Source organism: Vicugna pacos, unplaced genomic scaffold, assembly GCF_048564905.1.
Source record: "Vicugna pacos unplaced genomic scaffold, VicPac4 scaffold_19, whole genome shotgun sequence".
In the NCBI taxonomy this organism is placed as follows: domain Eukaryota; kingdom Metazoa; phylum Chordata; class Mammalia; order Artiodactyla; family Camelidae; genus Vicugna; species Vicugna pacos.
In genome coordinates, this window is record NW_027328740.1 from 71,210,363 (window position 1) to 71,228,084 (window position 17,722).

General features: G+C 38.9%; 1 protein-coding gene across 1 annotated transcript in view; it reads right to left on the minus strand.

Annotated features, from left to right (window-relative positions):
• The window catches only part of LOC140693519 (trafficking protein particle complex subunit 9-like), a 335,939-nt gene that overhangs the window by 26,845 nt on the left and 291,372 nt on the right, over nucleotides 1-17,722 (minus strand). The window contains exons 13-15 of the mRNA XM_072957339.1: nucleotides 16,748-16,868; nucleotides 10,411-10,610; nucleotides 9,981-10,107 (exon numbers count right to left, since the gene is read on the minus strand). The gene's annotated coding sequence lies outside the window, so the exon portion shown is untranslated. The remainder of the gene's footprint in view (nucleotides 1-9,980; nucleotides 10,108-10,410; nucleotides 10,611-16,747; nucleotides 16,869-17,722) is intronic.

Sequence of the window (17,722 nt, forward strand, 5' to 3'; positions counted from 1 at the left end):
GGCTTTCTTTAGATAACAAGTAATCTTTTATTGTTCCAACAACCTGGTCTTTGTTGTAAAGCTCCTATATATCCTAGCTCTGCCTCAACCTCTTGGGAGCAGTCCCTCAGAGAGTTCTGAGAGACGGTCATCCTGGCTCGAGTCCTCCCGCCAAATGAAACATAACTCTTAACTTTTAGGCTGCACGTTTATTTCAGTCAACAGTTTTGGACACCATGAAGCACCACAGCAGATTTCTCTCCACCTGAACTCTCCAAGTAACCAGAGCCTTGGTACCAGCAGTGGCCCTTTGTGCTCATCCGCCTCCTCGGGGGGTCCAGATGAATTTGGCTGAGTCTCTCCTGGTTCTCAGATCTCACATATTGGTTGATGATCCTAAGTTTTATCTGGCGGTGTATCCAGGTACGTGGCCCTCCAGTTGAAAGAAACTGAGGTGAATTACCCACCCAGTGGAGACATCCCGAGTGGGTCCAAGTTGAAAGACACTGGGTTCAGGACTGAGTGGTTAGGTAAGAGGCTGGTCTAATGTTTTCCTCAATTTGGTTACCTCCATTGAATTTTTCAGGATAAAAGTAAAACTCTTATGAGGAAACTTTCAACTCCAAATTTTGGACCATCCTCCTGGCTGGTAACAGCATTCTCGGGTGACAGGGAATCTTCCAGGAGTGGTAGACACAAAGACTTCATGCCACAGAGTTGTCCCTGTGGGAAATCTTACTAGCAAATTTATTCTGAGAACCCGACCTTACAATGGGGAATAGAACTTTCAAAAAAAAATAAAGAACAGAAAAGAAAAGAAAAAGAAATGACAGATTGCCAGTCTCCAAGTAAAACCCCAGCCAGATTTATGTACATACAAAACTTACAACATTAATCGGGAATAAAAAAAAAAAAACTCACTCTGGAAATAACCAGGCCTGATAAAAACATTTTTTGGCATTCTGAACTTGTAAAAACAAAATCCCCTTTAGTGGGAACTTGGATTTCTCTTCCTGTGTCCTTGAAATGTAAACGTTTTATCTTTCTCTGGATGTTTTAAGTGTGTGCATGTAAGTATATATATGTTTAGTTTAGTTTTTAAAGGAAACCTTGGACTCTGCCATACAAAAGTTCAAGTATTGTGTACATACGGTGGCCACGCAAATAAATTGGGATTCTAAGCAATTCTTTGATTGTACCAATTTTCAGATATTTTGCCATCTTAAACTTTGTTGCATCAGCCTGGACCACGAAGGCTTTAAGCTTTTGGAGAGTAAACCTTTGAATTTTATTTAGGCAACACCCCGACTCACATGTGGAAGGGCCTCTTCATCTTATTGGTTTAAAATCACTATATATATATATATATATATATATATATATATATATATTTATTTATATATATATAAATTGATGGCCATATGATGGATTTTTTAATTTGGAAAAACTTTTTAATTGGTGAAAGTTTAAAGAGATCTCATTATAAACGGCTGTTTTATTGGTACCTATTAAAATAAAGTTTAAATGCAGAAAAATATATCTAATGGTTAACCTAAGAACTCAGATATAAAAATATAACTGGTTTGAAAAGCTACATTTTTGTTTTTCCTTTCTGATAAATGTTTCTAGAGATGCTAATAAAAACTTAGTATAATTAATGTTAATTAGGTTGAATAACTGGAAAAAGGATTGTAAAAATGTCAAAAAAACAGATAAGTGGCTTATCCCAAAAGGATAAATATTTTTATATGGTTATTTTGAATGAGATAAATAAAATGGACATTTTTGGATTTACATACAGGGTTTTGATACTACACTACGTAAAGTTAAAAAAAAAGGGCCAAAGAGTTCACCTACTCCCCCCCAACATTAAAGTTCAAACAAGTCCGTTTTATTTACCACAGTTTAACATATATTTATATGTAGACTGAAATACTTGATCAAGGATTGGGACAACAGACCAATTAATGAAATTAAAAATCGAGAAGGGCCTAAGCTCTTTGGCTGAAACTTGGGCATCCTAGAGACTTCTATAAAATTATATACAATGTACACCCACAAAAAAAAGGTTTCTGTCACTCCTTCTAGAAATAAGAATTATTGATTAAACTTAATAAATATAAAAATTAAAGGTATAAGATTTAATAAAATTGAGATAAAAGTTTGTGAAATTGGTATATTTAGATGGTCTTTATATAAACCTTTTGCTTATGTTGTGGGATAGATATGTTTCAGTGGAAAAACGCTTCCCCTTCTTGGTATTATAAGGCTGGGCACATGTCTATCCCTCTGAAAATATTAATTGAACAAATTAAAGGAAACCAATATAGTTACTTGAGACGTCCAATATAACGTAAATCTAAAAAGTAATTTGAGTAGCTAAAAAAAAAAAATAGGTTTACCCTGGGTTTAACTTATAACTCAAGGAAAAGAGACCTTAATAAATGTCTTATGCAAGCTTTGGAAGACAAAATAAAGAAAACCTTAGTTTTAAAACATGGAATTCTTTGTTTACAGCTCTTCTCACTGATACAAAAATGCCAATTAAGGAGATAAAATTGGGTCTGGGTGACAGAGCATTTATCTGGGGACCTGGAAGAGAGTGTCTTTGTCTTGCAGATCAGAAATATAAATACAACAAACAGTGACCTAGGACTGAGCCTAATTAGCTCAACGAAATAAAACTTGAGGCCATGAAATTTTTGGCATTTTAGAACTCAGAACTCTGACGGGTCCTTCAGACTTTGTGAGGAAATCTTATTTATCTGTTTCATAAATAGTAAGCCTTAGTGATTTGAGCAAGCAAATTCAGCTTACTCCAACTATTATTATAAATATAAGTAAGTTTTAAAGTGAAGCTATGAGATCTCTAGCTTTTGTCTGTTTATAAGCCTGCATACAGATTATAGAAGTGAGATATTTCTACTGCTAAAAAAAAAAAATTTCGAAGTCAAAGAGCTCTGCTTAATTGATGTAAAAATATAAGAGCTTAAAAATTAAGTATTTTTAAAATAAAAACTTAACAAATTGACTTTCAGTGTCATGTGAATTGGAAAATATTCAATATTAAGGTAATATTTGATATTGTTTAGTTTAAGTATGTTCTAATAAATGTAGACATCTTTAAAATCATCCATCTTAACTATAATACCTTTACTGTACCTAGGTTTAATGAAAGTCAAATAAGATCCTGTTATATCTGTTGCAGATTTGTCAAAAAAAAAAATAACAGTAATGTGCTGTGGTAAAATTTTAAGTAAATTAAATGCAAATGAGATGAGAGCTTTGGGTAAATATTTAAAATATATTTTTAAAATGTATGCTTAAAATAATCTCTAAATGTTTGATATCTTTAAATTCTAGAGTTGTGCTAAATTAAGTTAAATGACAAGATTTTATTAAATATCTATGCCATTTTCAGATAAAATAAGATTGAAATATGAATTACTTAACATTTAACTTCCTCTTACAGTGAAACTAAAGGTGTTTAGAAATATTAATAAATGGTTGGTGTCACACAGAAATAGTCTCTATTAGTAAGGGAATGATCTCAGTATCCTAGGAAAGTAATATAAATGCGTAAAGGAAGATGTAAGAATGGAATAATACTTTGTTAATGAAAAATAGTGACTTTCTCCTGAAGCTGGTTACCTCTGAATGGAAGACAAAATAAGGGACACACTAATATAAGTATAGAAAGCTGTGGAAGGCTTGTGGAAAAGGAACCCTGAGGAAAGTTTTGTACGTGGTCAGAATTGGCTAAGTTTAGAATCAAATTGGGCAACGTAAATGAATCTTAGAAGTTAGCTGGAACAAGATTAGATTTGGTTTTCTCTCTGTTAAGAGGAAAAAATTTTCTTAAAATATTAATCCACCTTCAGTAACAGATTGTGAAACTTCTTATACCACTTAGCTGATCTGTTCTGCCTTTACATTTGACATATTTTCTTGTTAATGAATTAGTACTACATTACAGTGATCTATATGTTTATCTGATCAAGTGTTCTGAAATCTTTCAAAAAGCTCCCCAAATATAAAATTCTAATTAATTAAATAAAAATTAATTTAATTAATTAAAATTCTTTTAATCTCCAGTTAAGTTTGGGATGCTACAGAAGGCCCCTGAAACATCCCAAAGAGAGATTTTTAACTATAAAGTTTCATTTGGCATTTTAAATAACATGGAATTGTCAAATGAATCATAAAACTTCTAAGGTTATATTGAATGAGAAATATTATTAATATAGGTATTGTAGAAATTATATGGACTCCCTAAAATTCTGGTTTATCTGAAATGTTACCAGTGATAATTATGGGTATAGTGAACAGGTTTCTTTATTGATTATAGTGTAACGGTGTTTAACCATGCTTTTAAATCTTTTGTCATTTATAGACAGTTAATTGTTTTCTTCTGATGGTTTTGCAAAATGCTTTCTCTTCAAGGAGATTTACTGATTTCTAATAAATTTCAAACTACAGCACTGAACTAAACTGGGTAAGACATTTTAAAGTTCTAATGAAAACTCTCATTAAAAGAATTAGTTACATGGGACTGATTAACCAGCTGAATATGGTTATAATTTTTGATATTGTTTGAAATACTACTGCCTTTTAACCTGTTTCCCAGACATAAAGAATCTCTTCTCCTTAAGCTAGTTATGGTTCACAGCAATTTGATAAATTATAACTATGTATACAGACTTGGAACAGTTATCTTTTCTCTCTATCTGATCCCTCAAAAGACTAAAAATACTTAGGTCCCCAGTGGCTCTATCAGACAAATTAGGGAGATCATCTCCTAAGAGATATAGGAGTATAAAGGTATTTTAAGGATTTTAAAGAGAAAAGAATTTACCTAAATCTGTAAGGCAAAAATCCATGAAAAGCCTTGACGTGGCTTTCTTGGCCTTAGAAAACCTTATTAACATTCTACCCTGAGACTCCGTATTAAAACTTCCAACACAGTCAATTTAAAAAGCCTATATGATCAAATAATCAGATTTAATTTGTAAAGAAATTAATCTTGATTTGGCTATATTTGAGAAAACTGAGGGTAACTTTAGAGAGAAAAAAATTATATTTTAGTCGATATTAAATTCTAGTTTTGTTAATTGAGGTCCATATTTACTAAGACACTTCCCAGATCATTCCTTGCTGTTATGTCACACTGCTGTACAGTTTAATTGAATTATGAAAAGAATACTCTAGGTTTGATTCTGAAGCTCAGTAATCTATCCTTGGGTAAAATTCCAATGCCCCATGACCTGCAGCCAGGGGATTATACATACTGCAACAGGCATGACTTAAAGAACTGTCTCCAACCTGAATGGAAAGACCCTTTTTCAGATACTCTTAACTAGACCATACACACCAAAGCTGAAGGAAACGGAGTCTCGGATTCATTTCCTATCTGAAACAGCCCCTGCAGTGCACTGGCCTATAGAGCGCTGCTCACCTTAAAACAATGCCCAAATGGAGAAAAAGCTACCAGACCAGGATGAGAAGAAGACGACATCTGAGCTAGACTGCTGACCCAAGACACCGGACCAGGACTGTATACCAATTACTTTGATAATTTCTCCAACCTTTGATTGTGAACTACTCCAATTGTTAAGTTTATGATAAATTACCTATGTCTAGTACTTCTGTGTTACCTTGGTGGGTTTCCCTAATACAAGGCTCTAACTAGATAGCCCTCAGAAACGTTATTCTAAAAAGAATTTATAGTTCTGTTTAGGCCACTGTTGATCTTACAAGGTGGGAGATTTCAACTGGCCAATTAATACCTGCTCTGACCCTGACCATAAATATGAACTTTCTCATAGGATCAAACTCAGAAACACAAGCAAAATTTTAACCCAAAAATACAACTTCTCGACTATTAAATTCTTACTCGTGACTTTATTAACGTTACTAGCTGTATTACTTATATCCTGTCTATTTTATAAAATTGTTGTCTGTTACATTTCCCAATGTGTAACTAGGCCCACAAGATGGATGATGGCTAAACATCTTGAAGAAACAGATAAAATTTATAACCCTGAATAAAATAAATATAATAGTGTGATTCTAGGTATGGGAATGAGCAAAGATGGGTAAACACTTCCTGGATCATAATAGAGTAGTAAGACAGGTGATCCAGAGAACTTTTAGTATCAACAGGGCCTGATTAAAAAAAACTAACACCTTGAATGGCAACTCAGAAGATTCTTCACCTGAACTAGGAATGAGCCATCCTAGCACCGTGGGACAAAATTGGTCATGAAATGTCTCTCAAAATATTGGTCGAATTTAGGACCAAGGGGGAACACTGTGAATGAAAATACTACAATGTGCATGAAAATACTGCAACCATGTCAGTAAACAAAGAATGCTGAATCCAAATCATCAGCGGCTGCTGCCAACCCCCAGCGAGTTCATGCCTACAGCCCGGCCTCTCGGCCACTCACAGTGGTGCCCTCTGAGCAGACTCAGTGCAAGAAAGGACAGGATACTGGCCCTAGATAGCCAGGTGCTTGCCAAAGGAATGAATTCAATGACCCAAATGTTTGCTTCCCACCATACATAGAAAACCACTAAATACTTGAATTTGAGATATCTGGTTTTCTTTAGATAACAAGCAATATTTTATTGTTCCAATTACCTGATCTTTGTTGTAAAGATTCTATTTATCCTAGCTCCTCCACTACCTCTTGGGAGCAGTCCCTCAGAGTGATCTGAGAGGCTGTCATCCCGGCTCGAGTCCTCCAGCCAAATAAACCAAAGCCCTTAACATTTAGGCTGAACGTTTATTTCAATGAAGTCCCAGAATAGACACAACTCATCAATTCTGTAATGGAACACACTGAATCAGGAACCAAAAGCGTGTTTTAGTCCAGAAAATCTCCAGGTTCCTATTTCTTCCTGTCATTATACAATCCCTCCAGAACTCATTACTTTGCTGTCTGCTCCTCTGGCAACCAAACTCAGAGAAGAGTCAACTCAGCAGAGCACCATGCTGGGGAGAACCCCCCGCAGAAGCACTGCAGGCTGCCTTCCCTCCCGCACGCTCTGCTGACCCTTGGTGTCCTCCGTGGAGACCAGGCCAACACAGCTCTTCCCAACAGCTGCAAAGTCGCTCACGTTAAATAAATCATTTTATTTTATATGATATTTTACGTATATACCCATCTCTGAAAACAGCTTTGCCAGAAGCCCAAATCTTCAACATTAATCTGCAAAGGCAAATCAGGTCCCCAAGGGAAAACAAGTCTTAAGACGACGCTAAGGCCTCCAAAGTCCTCTCCACGACCATGAACCAAACTGCCTGCAGGTCTGCAGCTGCAGGACGCTACATGTCTGCTTTTAAAGCAACCCCTTTCTGCCCTCGGGTGCTACAATGCCCTTTTATGCCCTCCCATCACAGGGCAAGAGCAGCCGCTGCAGAACCTTGCAGGGCAGCACTGACAGGACTGGACAAAGAGGATCAGAGCTAAACAAAGCATTCTGATGACACGAGCTTGTCACTGTGTCTCTTTACAGATGTAGATATATATAGAGAGAAGTGGGGTGATATTGCTCAAAGTCACACAGCTAATAAGTGGCAAAGTATATAACTCTGCTCCTCCCTCCTGTGTGACGCCCAACTGGGACAACCACAGGGTTCTCTCGTGGCTGCCTGAACAATCTTTTCCTATCACTCATGACACACAATAGTGTCTGAACTTAGCCTGCATTTGCAGCATCTTTTCCCTCCAGTTTCTCAGGAACAAGGCTGTTCGGGCCTGTATGAATTCCGGCTTCCTGAAATCTCCGTGCTCAGGCTGGTCTTGCCTGTGCATCCGGCCCGCTGCTCAGAGGCTCTTCCTCCCCTGCAGGAGGACGTTTCTAATCTTCACAGGGACACAACCTCAGGGGAGCTCTCCTCTCGCCCTCAGCATGGCAGGTGTCCCAGGCCTCATCCCGAGCAGCCCCGTTAGGACGGTGTCTGCCCAGCTCTGCTAGTCAGATCAGCAGCCTCAATGCCAGGGATTATACCCAGGTCACACTGCAAACCTACTGCCCGCCTCACAGCCCCCAGCCAGCAGGTCACCTGGAAGTCACAGCAAGTGCCCCACCCAATCCAGAAGTCTCTTCTTTTGCCAGCACCACTGATGAATGGTTTCCAACCTTCGGACAGTTTCGCACAAAACAGCACCTTCTACTGTGAAACGGGTGGTTTTTCTTCTGCGCCTCATCCTTACTGGAAACGTAAAAGGAAACCAAAAGGCCTTTTCTCAACCCTTTTCTGATGAAACCCTCCCACCCACAATACTCATATGCTCAAGAGCTTTGGATCCACATGATTTTCGTTCTCTTAGGCTAAGTGGCTCAAAAAACTAAGGGATTCTTTCTCCTTTGAGGGTATTAGCACTCAGTTTCTCGGCTTTAATCTGTTTTTGTCTCTCTCTTCAGTGACCCTAGCAGTTGCCACCTCTTACTCCCTTCAGCAGCCTCCCTCCCAACTTCAAGTCTAGGAAATCAGCTGTGATGAGGGGCATGGGGGCAGTCACAGAAGATGCAACTAAGGCACAGAGAGGCTACATAATTTGCCCAAGAAATCACCTTGAACCACCAACAGAGTGTGTCACGTCCCTCTGTTTAACTCTAATGCTAAGCAAGTTAACTTTTTGTAGATTATGTTTATAAACAGATGAGGTATGAAAATACATACAAGGACACACATCAACTCTAAGATATTCATTAACTCCACTATTTTGTTTCTATTTATTTTATTTCTATTAAAAAATTAAGAACCCCTGCAGTCAATATAGCAAAATGTTACTGGGTTTTAAATCCAGAATATACAGGGGTTGTGTCATTACTCATTCTTGTATGTATTTTCACAAGACAAAATGATTTGAAAGTCTCTCTCCCCGCCCCCTACTCACTACTGGCTCTCACCAGAGCTCCCAGACCACACATCTAACAGCCTTTCACTTTACCCACAGCTGAACTCATCAGTTTTCCCCCAGAACTCCCTCTGCTGCTTTCCCTCCTCAGAACACAGCAGGACCATTATTTAACTCATTAATCCACCCAGAAACCTGGGCCTTACTCCATCCTACCTTCACAGACAGCATTGATCCTTTCCTCTTTACCATCTAAACATGCCTTCAATCTGTTCGCTTTTACCCACTGACCGTCCCACCACTCAATTGGAAGCCAACAACACTGCCCACCTGGACTCATGAGTCTCCCAGGTGGCCCCACAGCCACTCTCCCCTACTTGAGACAAATGTGATTGTGTCTCTCCCACGCTTTTGGACTCATTTCAGACCCACTGTTCTTAGAAGAAACTTCAATTTCTTCACCTGGTGAAGGTCCTTGCCATGAAACTGTCAGCTCAGTAAGGGCAGGACACACCCTCGTCCCTCGGCTCCACCATCTGGCAGAGCATCAGCTTGGGAGGATTGAGTTCTTAGCAAACTACTTCACTTATCCATACAAATCCATGGTAGATTAGAAAGATTTTAGATGTTGAGCTCGACTATTAATTTGGGGATTTTGCACTGGCAACCTGCAAGTATATATTCTAATTATTGTGTCTTCTTAAAACCATACCCAGATTAAAGGAGTATTTGTGGAATGTCTTCGGAGTAAAAGGGACTGTACTTTTACAGATTTTATGTTTTAAAATATGAACAACCCGGACAGGGTCAAAAATAGAACCGCCTCACAAGTGACAGAAGACAGGTGAGACGCATATAGCAACAGGTCACAAAGATGGTAAGAGCAAAGTTGTTTCTCCAACCCCCGAAAAAATTCCTCCAAGAACTGAAAACTCAGAAATTTGAAAGTAAAATACTATCATATAAAGAAAGAAAATAAATAATCCTCTTCATCAGGGTTTCTAGATCTGACTGCAGAGTTATTAGCAGGCCATACTGAATCCTAGCACAGAAAAATCAGATGGACTAGTGGTGAGTAAGTTCCAGGAAAACGGCAGTAACTCCTCCACTTGAAAGAGGACACACACTCACTTGTTCAAGGTGATTGTAAACCACATTCTGCAGAAATTCAGAAGATTCAGGCACCGCTTCTAGATGGTGATGACACGGAAGGACGGCTTGGATGCATGCTTCTAACTGAGTCACCGGCATTCTTACACTGCAGGGGGAAATGGAGGCCCTCAGCCAAGAGCACAGTTGTTCCTGTCATGTATCCCAGGCCGTGCCTCGGGGACTCAGTGTACTGTAGCAGTCCGGCCCCAGGTGAGGACCCGCAGCGTGGCCCAAGCAAGCAGGAGGGGCACTGTGCTTGAGAAATCCCATCCCCCATGGGGGCAAGAGGGGCTGGTGGGGTTGTGTGAACCTATAAATGCTCATAGAAATACACCTGCATACATTGAAGTGATAAAATTAAAAGTAGCAGGCTATTTAACAAAATTTCAATTGTCAGTGTTAATTTTACCATTCCATTCCGCTTGTCCCCTGCACTCTGAGACAGGCTTAGGCTCTCTCACACATGCAGCTCTGATGCAATAGTTGTGAAGTTATTTTACTTTGCTGCAAGTGTCTTCGCTCCCAGTGTCACTGTGACTGTCGTCTCTTAACACAGTCAGATATCTTCCTGGATCTCTCCCTGAGTTCCTTGCTCCTGCTTCTCAGATCCTGAGATAAAGAACAGGTGAAGGCACTTGACTGGAAAAGTCAATGTGGACTTGACCAAAGTCCTCAGTGACCCCCTAGGTGAGTGCTGCCCACCCCTTACCTTCGATTCTCAAGGTTCTGCCCAGGGTGACATCCAGCCAGGAGAGAGTCCTGGGCCCTATTAAAAGCTGTGTGGCTTGGGTGCAGGGAAAGCTGCAGGAGCTGGTTCCGTAGCCGGTCCCATCCACACCTCTGCTCCTCTCTCTCCCGAGGCAGCGCTGCCAAGCCCCCAGGCTCCCTGAGCTTCTGTCTTTCTCTTCTACTCTACTTCAAGCCCTTTTCCTCTTCCTTTATTCCCTGATTATCCCTAGCTGGAGTGATTTTTCTATCATAGAATCTGAAAAAATTTCCTGCAGCTGAAAAAGAGGTGCCAGAGGTCAACGCGCATATGGTGGTTCCTGAATAGAGCCCCTGGTTAGGGGGACCCTCACCAACACTCACGGGGCATCAGGCATGTTGCACCACCAACAAGAGTTTGCTGTGACACCAAGGCACGCACAGCATCCCTGCTCACTAAATTGTAGTTGTAGTCCTTTATTAAGAAGCAAAAATAAAAAAATTGCTCACGTTTCTTACTAAAATTATTTATGAGGGAGAAAAAGAAATTGTAATAGAAAGAACAAATTTCACTCCATGTTAGATGTGTTCATTTGGCTTTAATCCTGTACCTTGTTTTCTAGGCTCAGACTTGCTATCTCTGCACCTTTTGTAAAAGAAAGTTGCCTTTAGCCTGAAATATCCAGGAGGGCCTATTCTCCGGGCTCTGATCTTTAAGGATATTTGCTCTTCTACACTTATGTATAGATGGCAAGTTGTAAAATAGTGAATAACCTTTCTTTTTTTTGGAGGTTTTACAGGGGCACCATAATTTGACCCACATGGACAGCTGCAGGAACAAAGGATTTCAAGGACAAACAATTCATACAGCAAGAAGTTTGCAACAACCAGCCACATCCCTGCCGCTTTTTAGTATAAAAGGAGACTGAATTCTGCCCTGGGGAAGAGAGTTCTACTGGATAACAATATGCCATTTTCTGGGTCTGCCAGCTTTACAAATAAAGTCTCTTTTCCTTACTCCAACATCTCATCTCCCGATTAATCGGCCTGTCATGCAGCAAGCAGAACGAGTTTGGACTTGGTAACAAATTGACTGCCTTAGAGGTAGTATGTCTCCACTGTTTCCTCATTTCCAGTATTTCACCACCTATCAATTTTATATGCTTTTTAACAACATGAACAAAAAACCTATTACAAGGAATTGATTCCACAGAAATAAAATTATTTCTACTCCTTCAAAACTTTTTTCTTTTCTATTTTATTTTGTTTTGCTTATTGAAAAGAAAATAAATTCAAATCTTTTTATTTCACGTATTTTTATAACTAGATATTGTAAATACTACAAAGATATTTAAATTGCAATAAAAATTGTTCATATATTAGTATAAAGATATATACACAATCAATGCAGATTAGGAAAGGAGTAGATATTTACTAAAAATCCACTGCACATCCAGTCTTTTACAAGCATATCCTGGAATATAAGCTCTATTATCCAGGGTCCCCCACCCCCAATCTCACTGCGGAGTCCCTTAGTAATCAACTACCAAGGCACCAGCATAGAACCATGAGATCACTAGTTTAGGTATAAATGAGAGTATTAGCTCATTCAATTCTAAAACAGAAACCTTAAAATAAATACTGAACTTACTTACAGATAAACAAATTTGGACACAAAAAAGTACAGTTTCTCCCCAAATTCACAAAGATAATAACTGGTAAAGGCAAGATTTGAACTCATCTGCCTTGAATATAAAGCTAAGTTGGAAATCCCCTTCAACTGTGGAGGACCAGCAGCACAGCCTGTCACCCTATCTTTGTTCAGATCTGGCTTTAGACAGCCTGAGACAGCACCCCTTCCTATGGAACTCGAGGGCAAACAATAACAATAAGGATTTTATATTCAGTAGTTTCTTAGGTCTCAATTATATAAAGTGTCAGCAGGTCAGCAGAAAACTCTGGGAAATATGAGTGGGTCCAGAGCTTTTTGCTGATAAGAAACTCAATCTATCAGGACAGAGTGACCTTCCCATGAGAGGCCTCATGGACATAAACTAAAGGCAACTGAGCAATGAAAACTAGCAAGAACATGGAACTCAAGCAAGAAGGATCCCTACCATCCCCTGCCCAGTTGCCTCTTCACCTTTGTGGACAAGACGGCAGAAGGTCCATGTTCTTGTCCAAGTTACAACATCATGGATTCTCACCCATATAATATTACGACTCTATGCTGTCTTAAGTCCTTTCCAACTAAAATATGATGACACCAATATCTCAGCGGAATGTCTATGTCTCCACTTTCTCTCTTCTATTAGGAGACTATATCTATGGCCACAAAGCCGAAATTCAATTAAAAACACCATGCACGAAGCCTGGTGAAAGTCTGTGTAAGAGACAGTGTTCTCAAGCTCAGTGAGTGAAAACTCAGAAAAAGTGGTCCTTATCCCTCTGCAAGTGGAAGGTAGCCTGATTGTGTGTGTGTATGTGTGCACACGTGTGTGTGTAAATCAAATACAATGTATTGTGGGATGTGCACAGATTTTTTTTATGTTACTATCATTTCATGAGGATGAGCCAACCTTTAAAGTAATTTGAATCTACTATTCTGAGAGAGTCTCAGGATCTTTTGGTGGAGGATGGGAAAGGGGAAAGGAAAGGAGGAAAGAAGTAAATGAAGCAAAGCTGTAAGTATACTGCTAGGGAAAGGCAAGACATTAATTTTGTTCCTACTTGCATCACACACAAATTAGGGACTGGCTTTCCCACATGTCTTGTCAAGCACTGAGTTGCAGAAGAACAGGTGACAGCCCATTTCTCACTGAGCTTGTGACTGTACGTGGCATCTTATAGACACTAATTATTTAACCTGATCAAACAATCTGGCAGCAGGCTGTAATTCTCCTATTTTGAGAGATAAGAAAACAGGAAGTGAAATAGGGTATATAGCTTGACCAAAGTCAGAGGACAAGTAAACTAAAGAGGATGAATTCAAACTCAGATCTGAATGCAGAGTCTGATCTTCCCACTCCGAGGGCTGGAAATTCCTTAACACACAGGGTCCCCAGCTCCTCTGCTTTGTTCCTGGCACCAAGCATTTCCCATGGCGATATTCTCCAGTTCTCAGACACAGCGCTCTGTGCAGCCAATAACCTCCATTCGACCTTGATCATCTACCTGTCACGCCCACCAGGCTTCACCAGGCAAGAAAGCTGGCTTTCAACTGCATACAAAGCCACCCCTGTTTTATCCTGGACTCTTCAGCGGCTTTTCCAGCGTAAACACAGCCATGAAAGTGCTCACAGTTTGTACATGAGCCACACTACCTCTCTCCATCTCTGTCCCCACCTATACTACTTTGCTATGACCATTTTGAGAATCTTGGAAACAAATTTTTAAAAACAGAAAAGAAAGGATTCTGTAACAAGTACTTAATACTTACAATTTTAAATGAGAAGTTACAAAGTGAGTATTTACAAACCGAATCTGCCTTCCTAGGTGTCAGTTTTAACAGTTAAAATATACAATAGCAAAAAATTCTGACTTAAATAATTAACAAAAACATCAACAATAATCTGGAATAAACTCAAAAACAATGCCCATGTTGTACATGGAGGAAGTACAGGACTGTACTGTGGGGTAAAGTAAGAGGTGTGAAAGTAGAGACATCAACATTTTGTATGCAGGAAAGCAGTTTTGTAAAAATGTACGTTCTCCTAACGATAATTCAAAAGTACTAAAAAATCCCACGAGAGCACTTCTTTTTTTTTTTAACTTGAAAAATTATATTAGAATTCTTCAGGAATAATAAAGTCATAATACTAACCAAGAAAATTTGGGATCGAAAAGAGAATCAAAAAATCACACTGTCAGATATTAAATAAATGTTTACAATATGTAAGATATAGTGCTAGTGTAAGAAAGTATGATTGATAAAAATAAACCATGAGCTCAAAAAGAGACTCTAGTGTACATAAGTATTCTTTACAGGTGGGATTTCAAGTTAAAAAGCAAAGTAGGAATTCAATAATTGTCTTGGGACAATCAGAGAATCCCCTGGAAAAAACAAATTCTATTCCAGTCATAATGACCGCAAGAAAAATTACAGAATGTGATGTGAATATTAGAAAGTACTAATAACAGCGAATATAATTCTTTGCTCATATTAATTCAACTTCTCTTCACTATAACAAGTACCATCATCATCTCCATCTTAGAGATTAAAAAAACCTACAGAAGAAATTTATACCATTATAAGAAAGTATTTCTAAGAATAATATCAGGAATAAAACCCAAAAAGAAGACATTTACAATCTTAAGATTATTTTGGGCCACAACAAAAATGAACCTACTGAACAAAATGAAAGGCAAAATATGACAAGGAAAAGCTCTCTGATACATGTTGATGAAGACAAGGGGTTAATGTTCATAATATACATAGAGCTGTCACAAAGCAACAAGAAGCTGCCTCACTTAAATGTGTGCAAAGGACAAAAGAGATCATTCACTTTTTAAAAGTCAGATGGCTAATGAGTGAAAAATGCTCAATACCTCACTGGTCATCAAGTGCAAATTAAAACAATGAAAAAGTACTTTTGCTCATCATATTGGCACATATTTTTAAAGATATTCTAGCTAGTGTCCATCTTTGAGAGAACAAACTGTGAGCGATCTTTTGGAGGATGACATGTCAATGGATATGTAAACTCTGAAAAACGTGTGTACACACAGGCTGAACTCCACATTTTGGAATCGTTTCATTTAGAAAAATTCAGTTCAAAAAGATGTACTTATCAGAGCATTTACACAGCACTGTTTACAATGGTGAGAAGAAAAGCTGAAGTGAAATCACATCCAGCGATAGAGAATTGGTTACATAAGTTATTCTACATCTTTTCATGCCCCACAGGAGAAGGAATTTCTTGATTCACTTGAAAGGAGCCTGTGATTTATGTAGTTGTCACATCCAAGGACTAAATTTCCAGAAACCTTAACGAAAATAATACTCATACAAGATCACAGGAATGTTTGTATAAGAAGTATGCCAGTCAAACACCCTTTCTGACAGTGGAAAATGGAGAAAACTTAAGTGTCCACCATCAAGACAATGATGCGGTAAATCACGGTGAGCTGTGGGCACTAAAGTTCCGGTGTTTCGGCGTGGTCCAAGGCCTTGTCCACAGTACGCTCCCACGAAAGGTGTCCTTACACAAGAGACCAAACCTGCATATCAGGAAAACCCTCTACTCTATCTGAAAGGACCGGGTGAGTCTGGAGAGAGAGGACGTCTGTGATATATACCTGAGTGAATAAACCGAGCTGCAGAAAACATATAGTATGGCCTTATTTTTCAATAAAGCATATATACACACACATAGACATAGATTTCTCATATACGTGTATGTATGAGTTTATTTATATGACATAGGCATAAAGGTCATGAAATATATACTCCACATTGTCAGCAGTTTTTACTCTCAGGAAAAAAGGGGAAGGGATGTAGGGGACTTTCGGTACCACAACAGATCTCTTTTCAGAATTTCAGTTAAGTATACTTGGAATTTAAAAGTTTATTTAAGTCAAAGTAAAATGGACGAGGACTCCACAAGACAGAATGCTATACTAGTCATTAAAAATCATGCCAGGGGAGATAGAATATTGTAGAAAAATGTGTAATAAGCCGAATGGAAAATGGAGGTCTCCACACAGTATACAGGCACACATTGCTCGCTGGTTTTTATGACAGAGGTAATACACACTGATGAAAAGAACAGAAAATAGATGTTAATGTGTTAATTATTATCTCTGAGTACTGGCACCAGGATAGATCCATTTGACCCTTTTTTCATACATTTATATTAAATACACACTATTTTTCATCTGAAAAATGCATTTTTAGATGTCTAGTACCACACATTGGAAAATTACACGAGTACTTACAGAAACAAATAACTAGGAGACACCGCAGCAGCGTCACAAAGTGTAGAAAGGGCGATCCTGAATAACACCGCGCAGTTACATAAGGACCCACAAAGTGAGAGCACCTGCTGTAACAGGGCGCGGCCCCCTTCCATTTGTCAGATGTGTCTTCAGGGCTGAGGCAGTTCTGAGCACGGCCAGTGTCAGTGCTGGTGTCTGGATGGATGCCACTGGAGGTGAGGGCACCTGCAAGCCGAGAGGAAGAACAGAAATCATCCTCTGCTTTTTCTGTCTTGTTTCTTTGTTACTTTTAAAGAGAGGCGGAAATAAGATAAACTGGATCTTTCCTACTGAAATTTCAGTAATGAAACCATTTTTAAAGTGATCACAACTTATATTCTGCCTATGACTGTCTTTTCAACAAAGCATCATATTTATAAAATGTTAATTAACTCAGTTAATTAACTCCCTGTTGAAACATTCTAGTAAAGAGCATGAACTGCAGTATGTAAAAGAACCACACCTGCAGTGACTAGCTCAGCTGTCTTGACGGCAGTGCAGTCAGCCCCCACCATCCCGTGGCCCTGAGCTCCTGATGCTGGTAAGAGAGCGCGCTGCTGCCTCAGATGGAAAGAAAAGGTGAAAGCATTTTCTGAAATCTACAGCACTGACAAAACATAACTGATAAATCCCAGGCTCCTTTGAGGCTGTCATTTTCCGTTTCTGGCCAACACCCGTCAATGAGCAGAACCACCCCATTCCCGAGTCATGGGACTCACGTGGGCAGAAGTTTTGGAGAAATTTCCAGGTATAGAATGTAAACCAACTATACATAAAACTCTGAAAAAGAAAAGATGCAATAATCTGATTTTGGAAGACACTAAAATATTCTCCTAAGCCTTAGTACTTGGAAAGGCTGGGCTTCTACTAAGCCACTTATTTATTTCACAGCCAATGAGCATCTCCCACAAACCCTGTTTCCCTGTGTCTGCTGGGAGCTTCAGGCACATTGATGTTGTCTATCTTATAAGTCACAAGGCAGAGGCGTGTGTCTCACGCTGGCAACTCTCACACAGGCTCAACTCCTAGCCTCACTGTAT